The following is a 15,000-nucleotide window of genomic DNA, read 5'->3' as shown; positions in this document are numbered from 1 at the left end:
ATTTTTAGCAGGGCTTGTTCTCATAACACATAAGTTCAGATAATGCAAAAAGTCTAAGCAAAGACTTTGTTGTCTTTCTTGGTTGTCTCCCCCCCCCTTCTGGGCTGGCAGAGTTTTCTGGAAGGATGTTTGCATGGAAGGGACAAATGAAGCAAGAGGGGGGAAGAGAATGTTCCCCAAAGGTTTTGCCAGTCACGGTGAATGATGGCAACATCTAGAATGTTTTTGGTGTGCCATGACACCCCAGGCACTCTCAAGAGCTCTGGTCCTGCTAGGAACTCAAGCAGGCATAAGACAAGAGACTCCCACCCCTGGGATGTAGGTCTGCCCTGATGCCAAGCCACAGTCACTAAACACAGGGAGAGAGAAGGAGATACGCCAGGAGAAAAGTGTGACCAGCTTTTCCCTTGTGCTTAGATTTCCTCAAGTTTTTTCTTACTAACATTTTCTGTTTGTAGAACATAGGTTGAAATTTTCCTTGCACTCAAAACTCATACTCTTGATGATTTCAGACACTTATTACTCATTTTCAAAGTGTTTGTGCCAGTGTTAATGTAAGTGGATTACTCCAGTGAAGAATTGTGGGGAGTGTATATGTGTTTTCAAGTAGATAAGAAAACATAAATCTCATATGTTTAGTACTGATAGTGATTGCAGTCTCCTCAGCCAAGGGTCCTGCAGTGGGTTGGAAAAGAGCCCCTTGGTTTGTTTTCCTCCATCATTGAGGGAAATGGATATTATAAATGGTGATTGAAAATTCATTCATTTAGTGTCTTCCTTGTGTTATGTACTATAATGAGAATTTTCTAGAGTTCAGGTCTTGGTTTTGCTGAGGACCCAGCAGTTATGAGAACATTAAGCTGTGTGGTGTTTAATGTAGACAATGTAACTTTTCCTGATAAATACCCAGCCCCTCCCCCACAAGCTGGAAAGCAAAAATGACAAGTACTTTAATGTTGAAATTGGATCCAAAAGGATTTAGCAAACTGAGCATTTGCCATATTTAGCATCATCAAAGTTCCTTCCTCTCATACTTCAATGATGCTTTGCTGATCTTCTGATTAGTCTGATATGCTATTTCTCTTAAAACACCTACACTATCATTCCCAAACCCTTCCGTTTATCTGTTCTTGGGTCACATTCATGCATATACTTCATGCATACAGGTCTAAACTGACTATTAGGAAACAAATTCTAAAGTCAGAATGTGCGTTTGGTCCATTTTAGGCTGCGCCATTGATTTGTTCAAGAATTTGTGATACTGTGTTCCTTTCCCTGGGCATTGCCGCTGACAGCTTGTAGCAAAGTCAAGTACCATGTTTAACAAACCACATGTCCTATCGTTTTTTAGCTTTGCCATTGTACCTTTGTGGCTGTGAGCCAGAGACAGATCCAAGGCTTCCACCTGTGCAGTGCAACTTTGCCTGTTTTTTGTGTGTACATGTGTGTAGCCAGTTCCACATTTTTCTCTCTTGCAGTAGGGTTAGCTGGAGAAACATGTGCTGAACTGAACAGAGCAATTAGGGACTGAGTTTTGAAAGGGGAAAAAAAACCAGTTTGGGATTTTTTCAGGGAAGATGAAGGCGCTTCTCTATTCTGGGGCCATTCCTCCAGGAAGGAAGAAGGTGGGCTGTCCTGGTAAATGGAAGCCACGAATGTCAGTGTCCCAGCTCAAGTTGGTCAGAAAGAGAGGACAGTTTGCTGTGCCACTTGATATCTTTATCATCTGCGGTGTTGCCGTAGGCTTTTGAGTGCCAGCTGCAATAATTGAAGACAGGTATTGTTGCTATGTATTAAAGGAAAAAGAAAGAAAAATAAAAATAAATAATTTCATAACTCTCTTTCAGAATCTGCCCTAACAGAGGTCATCAGAGCTCTCAATGGTGACTCTGGCAGGATGATAGAAAACCAGGGGGATACAGTGCTTTGAGTTAAAATAGAAATATGGTTGAAAAACATGTGTTGAAACAAAGAATTGTTTAATATGAGTTTAAAATTATAGATAGAGGGTTTTTTTTCAGATTTAGGTACTCAATCAAAAGAAACTGTCCTGAGGACAATTCCTGAATTTTAGCCTTGCTTTGTCTCCCACTCCTTCTCAATCCTCTATCCCTGGCAAAATTAGCAGTTACCATCTTTCTCCACATATTAACACCTCTCTGCACAGGGCCCATTCCTTTTCCTAGTGGGCATTTAACGACTCAGCCTTAGTTCTGAAGTGTCAGGGTGTCTCTGTGGTGGCAGCTCCTCTCTGTGCCCCCTGCCTGCTCCTCCCGCTTGCCCCGCTCCTCTGTGGGGTGGGCGAACCAAAGCAAGCCCCGCATGCGCCATCGTCCTGAGCTCAGCCTGCCCGCTGCTTCACGGGAACTTGCCCGGTTTTGCAGATGTAGTTATTGAGACGGATCACAATAGTGAGGTGCCTGCCAAGCTGCGTTATTTGCACAAACACACTGTCTGCAGTTTTGGTACGGTGGGGCTCGATGCGAGAATTGCTGCGTTTCACAGCGCTAGTTACGGCACATGTCGCTTCCAAGGGGGAGAAAACCATTTCTAAGGAGTTTGCCCTTCCTTTGGCAGGGGAAAACCATACTAGTGGGAAAAACCTAATTAAGACCAGTTGTACTCTTAGGTCTTAGCAGGATGTTTAACTTAAGGCGCTCTCAGTTAGTCCCATAAAAACCAATGGGATGATGTAAAACAAGTCAAATAACACCACCTATAAAATCTAAGTAATAACCCAGTCACGTAAGCGGCCTACGAGCCCTTGAGAGGAAGCAGGCTGCCAACATTTTCAGAAGTGATGATGATTTTAGGTCAATTTCATTTTGGGATGCTCAATAAGAGTCACTTTGTCAGGTCCTCAACAGTCCGTTCCCTGAAAATGAAGTGTGCCCAGCACTGCATCCAAAAATTAAAGACATCCTAAATTATAAAAAATGCTGGCCACTCATATGCTTATTTTAGGAACCTGTATTCTTCCCCAGTTTCATCTGCAGGATTCATCTTGAACTAAATTGGTGTTTATCGGTGGGAGAATTAAAGTCCTCCATCCTGATTCTCATTTAAACTAAGGCCACTTTTGAGTGGTTTTGCAGCACATAGGCACAGTAAAGTACAGTTTACAACCACCCTAATACTCTGGAGCAGTGCAAAGTGCCCCCAAGAGAAGTGAAAATCAAATCTGTAACCTGCTAACTTGCATCCTGAAGGTTGCTCTTTCCATGCAAACTGCCCTGCTGTGGCAGTCTCCACGCTTCTGGTGGTACCAGCAGTGAGCACAGCCCAACGGGACAGTTGTTTGTTTCAGTATTCCACTCCTCACATTTCTCTCTCAGCTGTATACTTGCTCCTTCAAGGGCTTTATTGTTGTAGTGTTTCAACATCGTTCTCAGCATTCTTAAAGACAGAGTCGGAAGGCTGCTGTCTGCTGATCAGCACAAGGGGAGTAAAGCTGCTCTGGCAGTTTGAGAATAACAAATGTAACTGTCCTGTGTTCTCTGAAGGAAAACTGAAACATAGGTGGCCAGATGGTATTTCTTTTTCACTTAAAAATCTTGGTTTCAGGAAACTTAATTGATGCCCTCTGGCCTTTTTCCTTTTTTTTTTTTTTCCCCCCTCTAATTTTGAAGAGTCTCCCTTGTGAAACAGCAGAGCTTTCCTTGGAACTGCACAGGACATGAACCTGGTTTTTAATCAAGTAACAAAATCCATGGCTTTCAATAGAAGGTCCGTGCCTTGCATGTATCAATTAATGCTTATTAATCAGTTTTTGCAGTTAGTTGAACTGCAGACCGTAGTTGGAAGCTATTAGGGGGAGAGTTGCGAGAGGAATACTATTGCAGCACTACACCCAGGTCTGCTGTTTGTGTCCTTTGGAATCAAGGTGTTTGTATAATGAAGTTGGCATGTTGATATATGATCTATTTTTTAATGTCATTACAATTTTAGTTCCCTCTGCCTTTTTGTCATTGGGTTGCATTTAAGCACAGCAAGCCCAACTTTAAACTTCCTTACTCGACAGCTTTATTAGTTATAACGTACCGTGACCTTTCTCAACATTCTTAAAGAAAAAGATACAGTGTAATGTCACTTTACTTTGCTTATTGTTCTTTGTTGTGGTGAACAAAGCATTTTCTACAGTGGCTATAGCACATAATTATACAGCTTTCAATAGCGGTGTCTTGGCACATATCAAAGTTCAGAAGAGCCTTTAGAAAAAAAAAGATGTTTTGTGGCAGCCTAGGGAGGGTCTCATCTTTCCTTCAGAAAATAGTTCAAGGCTCTTCTGTCAAGCTTCCCTACTTAGAGCTTTTTCTCCTCCTGCTTCATAAAGTTTAAAGGGGATTCAGTGGAGTTCTATGATCTATTTCCTTTGAAAGATTGTTCCTTTGCACAGAGAAGTCCTTTGACTTCAAGAGTTCACAGATTCATGTCTTTAGGTATCATATGTCTGACCTTATCAGTTACTCTATTTAATGTAGGAGAAAAAGTCTCAACTCTTTGTGTTTGTCTGTTTTGCCTCTGTGAAATGATTTGGTGAAAAGACCATCCTTTTTAACACACCACTGAGAGGCCGTTTCTGACTGTAACCTACCCTGTGGTTCTCCTAAAAAAAAAAAAAAATTGTCCTTGTGTTTTGTGTATGGATGATTTCACAGTGAGAATAGAATTATACAAGGACAGACACACATAAAAAAAATCTTTTGCTCTTTTTTCCTAAATGATCTATTGGCTATTTTGGTGGCTGCTACTCTGGTTCCCCAACAGGCACAACCATTTAACAAACACAGAGATAGCGGCTGGAGTGCTGGGCCAGCAGTAGGTTTTCCCTTGCTTCGACCTACCCCAAAGGCCTTCATAATTAATTGTCCTTCAGAGATGAGGAAAGTTCAGAGACAGTGTGTGTAGCGATGTCTATTGTCTGACATTCAGTTCTCCTTCCCTCAGCTCTTTTTCTTCATTCCACAAAGGGTTATCAATAGGAGCAGGGAGCAAGCTCTCTTCTAACAGCTGCTGGTGGTGGCTGTAGCTTTCTGTGGAAGGTATCATTGTGTTCAGCCATCTATGGATTAAATGGCTGGAAAAGTTCTAACAACCCTTTCAAACGGGTGTGTTTATTTCATCTAGATTACACAGACCTATTTAGCTAATTAAAAACTTTCTCAGAACCCCTTCTCTCCTATTCAAGGGAAGGAAAAAAATTAAAACACTGCTGTACTTATGAAGAATGGCTGCAATGAAACTTCATTAAATAAATGAAAAATTCGATCTGTCAGCTTTGATCCAAACGCACTCAAATAAGCATAGGCTTGTTTGTTGAGTTGTTCTGTGGTTTTGGTTTGTGGTTTTGTTGTTTTTTTTCTTAGAGGGAAACAAGGTGCAAAGTAGAAAAAGCATAAAAGAAAACATTGATATAAGCTGAAAAAGAAACAAACACTCACTGAATTTAAAAAACTGCCACAGTTCGTCCTGTCTCTGCTCCTAACATCAAAGTGCAAAGACACTGGAGTTTGCTAAAGAGATTATTAATATTGTCGTGCCTTCTGTGATTAATTTAGAATCCACTGTGGCATAATTATTAAACTTCATATACAACAGAACAAAATTATATACATGCTTCCTTGTTTTCCCTGATGATATGCTAAACAAAGATATGGTGGGGTTAGTAGATAGGCAAGAAGTACAGTCAAATTAGAGCTGTTTATTAACAATCGCTATGTTACTGCTCCAATTAATTGGGCGAAGCCAAAACGGACAAATACAATCATTCTTCCACTGAACAGTTTAACTAGCAAATTAGGGGGGTTTAATTTTTTTTTTTTCCTCCAAAAAAATCCAAAAAAACCCCAAACCATACCAAACCAAACCAAAGCAAAAAAGCAACCTCCACTATGGACCTTCACCTGCATTCTTCACAAATACATCACTTTGCAATGGGAAGAAATAATCATGTAAAACATTTTCTGGGCTCTGTCTCACTTCCTGACTGTTAAGAAGGACTGAACAACAATCAAGATCAATTATTGTACTGATTAAGTTATTATGTCTGGCATTTTGAAACAGGTTTTCTGTATTTAAGAAGAAATTACATACAAAGTAGATGCAGCTAATATAATAATGCAAAAAAAGATCATAAAAAATTAAAGTTATTCTTATGAATCTTTCATTAGAAGCAATGAAAAGGGACATTGGTGAAGCCAAGTGCTTTGTTCTTCTGAGCTCCTCTTGTAGGTCCAGATCCTGCAAACAATTACGTACTTGAATGTTCCTTCTGCAAGAGTCCTGTTGGCACCTTCAGCCTGTCTCCTGCTCTTTCACAGTTTGCCCACTTCAGCCTGTGGATTACTAGCAGAATTGTTCATCAAACAGAAGTTCCCTTTAAAAATTGACAAATTTATGTAAAAAAAAAAATACCACAAAATCACACAGCTGTATGGAGGCAAATGCTCGCTTTTATGCAGGAAGAGCTGTTGTGAAATGATTTAAGGCTACTCAGAGCTTTTCAGATTACTCCCCACTGCAAATAACATGTTAAGTAGTAAATTACCCTGTTTTATTACTGATCAATAAAATAGTAATCTTGCCTTTTAGTATAGAAAAATATTTCAGTGGGTTTTTTTCTGGTTTAGTTCAGGGATAGTTGTAAACCAGAAGGCAAAATCCTCACTGCTCTCCCATGAAAAAAAAAATAAAAAAAAACAAAACAAAAAACCAAATCAAATCCCATACTCATTTGTTTCTAACTTTGCTTTGAGAGAATCCTAGGATTGTTCCAGCTGAATGGTGTTGGGTTTCTGTTCCTGTGTGCGTGTGTGCATGTAGTGATGATGTGCTGTGGGGTTTTTTGGGGGTATTTGTTTTTTTGTTTTATTTCTTTAACAATTATTTACCTGTACTCATCTTTATTGCCCCCTCCTCTTCTCAAGCAAAACAAAAAAAAAATAAATTCCCCTTCACCCCCCTGAAAAAAAAGGAAAAAGAAAAGGAACCAACAAAAACAAAACAAAACTTGGCAAACTCATCTGACTCCTAGTGCCATTTCATTTTGCATTCAACAAGGGGTACTGGGAATTGAAACGTCAACTGGAGATTGAGAAAAGCACCAATTTATAGTGTGTTAGCCTTGCACAATTCAAGATTTCTTTTGCTAGCTGCACACATTATACCCAACATCTCGCCACTCTCTTGTGGCAGTTGTGAGGAATGGCTATTCCTTCCCGTGTGTGTACTACAGGCCTCTAAAGACCCTTATTTATTCTCTCCCATGTCACCTTGTGTACAGTCTGGTCTGTGACACTGATGGTGATTATGTCATTATTTTGCTCTGGGGGCTTTGGCACATCTGCAGAGCTGATGCACATCTTCTTTGTTACGCTGGCATACGTCCCATATCGCAAATGCTTCATTAGCCTTACTGCCTGCCTCCTTGCCAGACAAGAATACCCAAATCCAAGCTTCTTTTTCCTCTGGTCTTTTGTGTCTGTGATGAGCCTTTATTCATCTTCCTAGTTCTTCCCTGTTTTCTATTTTTCTGGGTAAAATCGATTTCCAGATGTCCGTCGTTCTCCAAAATCCCATCGTGGATGAGGAGTGAGAAGCAAGGTGAATTTTAACCCATGTCATCCCTCACTTACTTAGAGTCTTATCCCTTACAAAGTGAAATACTTTTTCTTTCATTCTTTATCTAGCAGGAATTCGTTAGGCAATTTTAAAACCTGTTTGTTTGGTTTGTTTTGTTTTTTTTAAAAAAGGGAAAATAAATCAATGATAACTCTTACCATTTTATAAATCCTAGCTGTGGTAATGGGTAACATGCAAGTTGCACATGTTTTTCCTGGACTTTCTTCATTCCTCTTAAACAACATAGCTAAATTTCTCACTCAGAACTTTTGGAGCAGCAGCACTGGCTAGTGAAGGTGGAGGGTATTCATGAGACCTGATCAGCTGAAATTTCTTGTATCCTGTTTTAATGTGTCACTTTAGAAGGTCATAGAACATTTTGTACTGTGAAAATTGAGGAAAATGTTTGATCTTCTAAACTTTATCCAAGCTGTTCTATATAAATGTCATACCAGAGAGATGTGAAATAGTAGTTTAGCTTACTAGTTTGGTAAGATTTTTTTTCCTCTATTTCCCACCCAACCCATGCTTTTTCTTCATGGCACTGAATTCTGGGCTGGATTCTCAGTGTCTGGTGTAAATCAGCTCCAGCAATCATTGCAGCTAATTAATATATGCCAGCTGAAGAGCTGTCTTTTGTTGCGTTACTATACAGTCAAATGTGTGAATATATTTTAAATGTTAATTGGTAAAAAGTTTCATTTAATTTTTTTAAACTAAACATTAAATACAGCACTGTATTTGGAGTTACAGAGCCATCATGTTCATGGATGTCGGGTGGAGGTGGGGGGGTGTTGTTTTTATTTTTGTGAGGCACGCTTGCCAAAAGAGGAGGTCCCAGCCGATCCTGTCTCACAGTGCAGGGTCAGGGCTGTGTGACTGACTTTAACAGAAGTCTTACAGATAGGATTGCCCATCCTATAGGACTTTGAATAGGTCACCTTCACGCAGAACACTGTTTCCTTGATATATTCAATGTGTTTTAAAATGGACAAGGGTCGAGCTCTCATGATGTCAATTAGCAAACTGTCAAAATACTTTGGAAACCGTGGGAGAGGTTTAGCAGCGCTGTGACCCGTGCTGGTTTCTGGGCCAGCTTTCTGGGGTCCTGCCCTTTCTCAGAGCAGATATCCCTGGCCTGAGAGAGCACTGGCAGTGCAGGTTTGCTAGCAGGCAGACCTTGCAGCATTGGTGAGGAGTGCAATAGGGATGCTGTTTTCAAACATACCTAAATCTGTAAGGGCAACTATTGAGGCAGTGAGGAAGTGGCAGCAGGATACTGCAAGCATCCATGAGGACACTATGTCCTTCACTTGTGTGAGACAAAGCAAACCTGGGAGCAGAAGGAGACGCAGTTTGTAGCAGTTGTAACATTAATAGCACAAAAGTGAAGAAATGCCATTTAATCCAAGCGGGAGGCAGTCTTCGAAGCACTGGATCCCTTGCTTACACATAGCCCATCGCCTGCAGCACTGGAGTATAGCTGAATTTTGTGTGCAGAGAGAGTCCTCCTGGTAGGTAAGTGTGGGTGGGTGACAGATAGAAGGACAGCCAGAAGGGCTGGCTGAAGGTAATCAGTGTTTTGGAGATGATTTCTCCCTTTAGATCTGGAAGGGGCAAGGTTCAGCTTTCTTATCTGCAGAGGGGGAAGGTACACGGGCGGGCTCTGACTCGTTTTGTGTGCCCTCTGTGGGGGGGCTGTTTCAAGGCTCCGGTGGAAATGTGCTGTCAGAAGAAGCCCTGTCCAGGTGGTCCAGAGAGCTCAAAGAGGTGGCCTTGAACTTGTTTCTCTAGTTAGTGGAGAGGCTTTGTAGAGAGCGGCAAACCAGGGTGGCATGATCTCTGTTGCTAAGCAGACAGACTGCTGCAGTTGGGACTTAGGCACAGTCCCATGGATTGAACTGTGGCAGAGACGTATAAATGCATTTAAAGCAGTTAGCCTGCAGCTTCAGAAAGTTTTTAGGGGAGAGAAGGGAAAATAAACATTGCAAATGAAAGGTCTCTAAGTGCCAAATATCAGTGTTTGGCGGGGTGGGGAGAGCAGGAGCTGGAGCAGCTTATCTCTTACAATTGCAGAGAGGGCTGGCTCCATCAGATGAGGCCCAGCCTCGAGGTTATCTAATCCAGCGCTGTCTGCAGTCGCAGCATTTCCTTCCGCAAGGGATAAAGGGGAGTCAAATGAGAGGGAGCTCAGTCCATTAGGATGTAAGACTTTGTCTTCTGGCCTCACAGGCTTGTGACCCTCACCAGGCCCTAGCAGGTCCTGCACTGGAGCTTGTAACAGGGTGCTTGTAGCCCACTCTAGCCAGGCTACAGGACGGCATGGCTCAGGATGGCATAGATGGAGCAGTTTATCCCGTCGTGATGGGCTCTGGATGCTCATAAAAGCACGGTTGCACTGGGAGGAGATTTTTCAGAATTGTTCAGTGGGAGTCTAAGCTGGTGGAAACAGCTTTATTTGCAACACACCTCTCCCATAACCATGCAAAATTTCCTTCACCTGCCCTGCAAAGAGGAAAGGAGGTACCCTCTGCCAGAGGGCATGCTTGCCACCTTCATAACACCCCCAAAAGGACCCTGGTGACAGCCTGCTTCCCTGCCAGACTGATTAAACACCACCTGCTTCCCATCCTTCTCCCCTAACTCCCTCCTCACTCCCCCAGCCCAGCCCATGCAAACCAAGGAGGGGGAAGGCACAGTTGGAGCTTTTCAGGGCCAGACACAGAAAACAAAGGTGATTGCAATGCAGAGAGATGGGAAGAGTATGCAAGAGCAAGCAACACCAATTATAGATGTTACTGTACTGTTGCAACATATGTGTATATATATGTGATTTATTCTAGATGCATAATCATTTTAATTATCACTTCTACTACAGCGTTAGTGGTTCACTTATGGACCCAAATTCTACTGAACATTAAAAAAAAAAAAATCCTTGCAAATCACAAGTTCTGTGAGCCACTTTACCTCTATATCCACAGTCTAACCAGCAGTTTCTGCATGCCTGGATCTTTCACACTTGGAAATACACTATGAAAGTAGAGGACTTGCTGCTGGTGCAAGACATAGCCTGCTCATCTCAGTCCAGGCTGTGCCTCCTGGTCCTTCTGAGTAACACATCACGTTCCCAGCTGACTGATGTGTCCAGGAGGATATGCAGTAACCTCTCTGCTGAGCCAGAATTGGGTGGTCATCCCTGTACTCACTTTTCTGGACAGGTTTTTTGTGGGCGCCTGTATGTGGTACCTGTCAGAATTTGGCAGCAGGGTACATAATATGCTGCTTGGCATTGTAGGCAGCCTCTTGTAGCAGATTGCATTTCACCACAATGGACTGAGTTAAAGTTAGACTATTCTTGTGTATGAGAGTTATATTTCTCCTTCAGTTTTTGTATGAGACAGCTTCTGGGGTGTGACAGTAACCCCTCCAGTGGCTCTTTCTTACATTTCCCAACACACACTAAATGCCCAGCTAGCATAAGCTGTAGGAGTCTTAGTGATTTTTCCATTCTGTGGCACTGCCACTGGCAATGCAGCAAGTTAAGGGCAATCAGAGTTTCCATTAGAAGCCTCTACATCTCTTGCAGTTCTAATTCATCAGTATGGCAGAAGAGGAAATTTAATAATCTTCCCAGTAAAACTCTGTTGATGATTTTGAGGACGGAGAAGGGGAGAACTGAATTTGAAGGTGTAAAAAGTAAACAAATCGGAAATGTTAAGTCCCTGTTATTTTGTCTTACCCCGCTCTACTCCCGAGTCTTACCAAGTTTTGTATTTGGAAACCATCGCGTTCAAGCCGTGGTGTTTGCATGCCAGAGTAGCTCTGTTTCCGTGATGGAGTGGCTCATCTCCTGCGCCGTGGGTGCAGCAGTTCCGGGACAGGGATCCCACTGGGCGCAGTGCTGTGCGTGGGGCAGGACGGGGAGATGGGGAGAGGGGTCCCACCAGGGAGCACCCCAGGAGGCAGCAGGGGTACGAGTGAGCTGCAGCAGCGCTGTTTGTGCTCAGCCACCAGCGGCGCTCGGTGCTCCAGCCGCGCAGGGAGCCTTCCGAGTACTTCCCAGTCTTTATTTGTGGAAAAGCTTAATTGAAATGCAAGTGATTAAATCTAATGTATCATGCAGTATCCATTTTCACTGCACTACCACTTTCACTTCCCCGATATTATCAGGCATCTCAGCAGCCCCACTGTCAGGTTTTTTTCCTTGTAAGAGCCATGCCCATTCTCTCTCCTCTTTGTGAGCTTGGCAGAGGAGATAACAATAAGCCAGTAGTAGATTACTAGTGCCCCAAACTCTCCTCATGGGATAGGGGATCTCAGCTTTATTTTAAACAAACATTTTAAAAATACATCCTCAAATAATTTTCCAGCTTTTTTAAAAGAGTAAAAGAAACTACACTGCAACAGCAAATGCAATAAGCAACCCCTGTTGTTGGCCTAATTTTTCTATTTTAAACCAGACTTGGACAAATGTTTTTCCCTTCCCAATATTAGTGCTGTCCCAAAAGAGTGGCCTTCTCTTTGTGTGGCGCAGTGGGAGAACAGACTTTCCTGAACAGCAACCCAGTTTCTTGTCAATTTTTTTTTCTCTTTCCAAAAATTCTATTTCTTAAGAAATTTGTACAGCAGGAGTTGTGAGAGGAAACTTGAAGGCAAAAAATTAAGATCGTGGTGGCACCACATAGCTACTGCTATAGCCAGGGGAATTGGGACACACATAGAGGTGGGCAAAACAACACCCTGCATTCTAGGAAGGTTCTGGTTGGGAGAAGAGTGTGTTTACTAGAGCATCCAATAGTTGAGGTATTTTTCATTTGTGTTTTTAAAATAAAAGCATCCTTTCCAACTATTTCCCTCTCCTCATAAGTGATAATGGAAGAGGCATTAGCCTTTCCATTGCCTGAGCCAACCTGTTTTTTTTCTAAGAGGTGTCCAGGATGTTCAGCCAATTGAGTGATCTAATTAGCTGAAAATTGTTAATTTCCTTTACCTTATAAAGCACCTAACACAGAAACTGTTAAATAATGTTAAGTGTCAGACTTAAACTGAGAACATTGGGCCATATGCTGCTGTGGCTCTCACGCCAAAAAGTGTAGCAACTTACTCCAAAACCTGCCTCCAATTCCTGTGTAGAAGCCAAAACCTCCTGCTTGATATGCTGCCACACCAACTCGCAGGGCTAAGATGGTCCCACACAGCAGCTCACTGCACTCGGGGAGCAGGGAATGTGTGTGAGGGGAGGGGACAGTCTGGATGAACGTGGCAGGAGCCAGGACACCGGTGAGGTGTTGCAGACGCTGCCCGTGCAAGCCGGGGAAAGCCGACGGTGGGGCAATGCTGCTCAGGGCAGCGTTAGCCTGGAAAAGGCACCAGATGTGTGCCTGCAGCTCCCGATTGCACAAGTCCCTGCTCTGCAGGGGACCAGGTGGATCGGTGAGCTGCCTGGAAGCTCCTTCTTAAAGCAGCAGGGAATCTGGATTTGTGGAGTGCACACCAGGGAGGGGCTGGTCTGAGCATCACCAGTCCCTCTGAGCCCTCAGAGAAGTGGGTCCAGAGACAGTGAGATGTCTTACTGCTAGGGAGGGATGCAAAAGGGTTTGTCCTTGATATGTTTCCTACAGGACACAGACCGTGGGTGCGAGAATGTGCATTTAGGTGCCAACTTTCCTCCTCAGCCTGCAGGCTTAAATCTTTCTCCTGTGAGAAGAGGCTCAGGGCTATGTGTTTGTGCCACAAGTGGAGTTTCTCAATCATCTCCTTTAAGAAGATTTCATTCTGCCCCCAAAGCTCACCTTACCCCGACTTTGGGAGTGAGGGATGCCTGTGCCAATCTAGTTTGTGCTTTGTATGAGGTTTTCTTGGCAGAAGTATTTCTCCCAAATCTCTTCTGCCGTTGCCGTACCTGTTGGTGTGGATTGCTGTGCGCACACACTAAAGCTGTCTGATCTGGAGCTACCCATGGTGAGACTGCTTCACAGTAGAGGACTCATCATCCTGGAGAGGTTCTCCAGCAGCTGTCCAATAGGTGCTGTTTATGCCTTAGCCTTGGGCTCCCTACAGAGCTCTTCTGTATAGCTACTGTCTGGATCATCCAGCAAGAAGAGGGATCTGGCCTTGCCCCTCTCATCCCCTCCAACCTGTTTACTCCCATCACCACGACCTTGTGCTCTGCAATGCGAGCAGCTTTCACCAGCTGAAGACCTCTGATCCTAAGTCCATGAGAGATTTTGGCTTTCCTGTTTGGCAAGGTGACTTGTTGCCCACCAGGTCAACATGAATAAAGACTTCTAAAATCCTTAATGTCCTGCAATTGGAAAAATTGAAAAAAACCATCTTGAGCTGTCTATGCTGCATTCCTTTATTTTTGCTCATAGTTAGGATCAGAAAAATCCGAATTCACATGCACCAAGAATTCTACTTTATATAAAATTTGAAAGTAAAATCAATCCTGGTCCAATCTTATCATTTTTAAAGTATGTTTATCCAGCTTTGTAGTAGGAACAAGCAGACTGTTTGAAGGCCACATAGTTTTCAAACCTTGGTTGCAACACGTTACCCCATTTTGAAACCGTCTTTATCTAGCCGAGAAAACTAAAATCTGTTTGACAAAGTAGCACTCCAGCCAGTTTATCTTGCAATATGGCTTTAGCTCACAGAGCCTATTGATTTCCTTAAATTAATGTTTACAGAATGCTACTGAATTTCACTCAACGGGACATTGTTCTTTTGAAGCTTTGTAAAATATGATACAGAGTGTTACTGCCATTTGTTCCTTTGCTAAGACTGATGAAACATTTATTTTTTTAAAGCGCAGCCTTGAACTATAGCTGTTTCCTACAAGTGTGTTTACTCTTGGAACATTAGTAATACAACACACTATCAGACTCCAGCACAATACCACAGGCAAAGTCTGTAGGTACGCTCTGGCCAGCCTAAGCGTAGAAATGGAGCTGAAGTTTAACACAGATTAGACATCATATGAGAAAAGGTTTCAAGCTTAGCCCAGCTGTCCCTGTCTGAAGGATCTTCAGATGTGTGTGCTACGGCCAAGCAGTTGTCTGACGCTGTTACAATATTAGAACGATTGCGTTGGTCTTGGTACTTCTAAACATGGGACCCCGGACTGAAAATTACTGTGTGATCCTTTCCCTTTGTCCCCCCAGACAAGGTGAATGGCTTTATGGTCGCCTTGCTCCTGGCTTAGAGGCTTCTGATCCAGTCTCTGAGGACTGCTTTCAAATCTCCTTCAAGAAGCATTTGCATTACTCATGTCCACCCAAACCTAGTGGTTTTCTAAGATGAGGTTGCAGCTACTTACTGCAGAAATTTTACAAGAAATCACAGCCACCAATGGCTTGGCAATTTTGCTACTTCTTTCTG

At 42.8% G+C, this 15,000-nt stretch overlaps 1 protein-coding gene across 3 annotated transcripts in view; it reads left to right on the top strand.

Annotated features, from left to right (window-relative positions):
* The window catches only part of PROX1 (prospero homeobox 1), a 49,945-nt gene that overhangs the window by 22,792 nt on the left and 12,153 nt on the right, over positions 1-15,000 (top strand). The window lies entirely within an intron of this gene.

Source organism: Parus major, chromosome 3, assembly GCF_001522545.3.
Source record: "Parus major isolate Abel chromosome 3, Parus_major1.1, whole genome shotgun sequence".
Taxonomy (NCBI): domain Eukaryota; kingdom Metazoa; phylum Chordata; class Aves; order Passeriformes; family Paridae; genus Parus; species Parus major.
The sequence above is the reverse complement of the archived record's forward strand: the minus strand, read 5'-3'. Positions and strand labels throughout refer to the sequence as shown.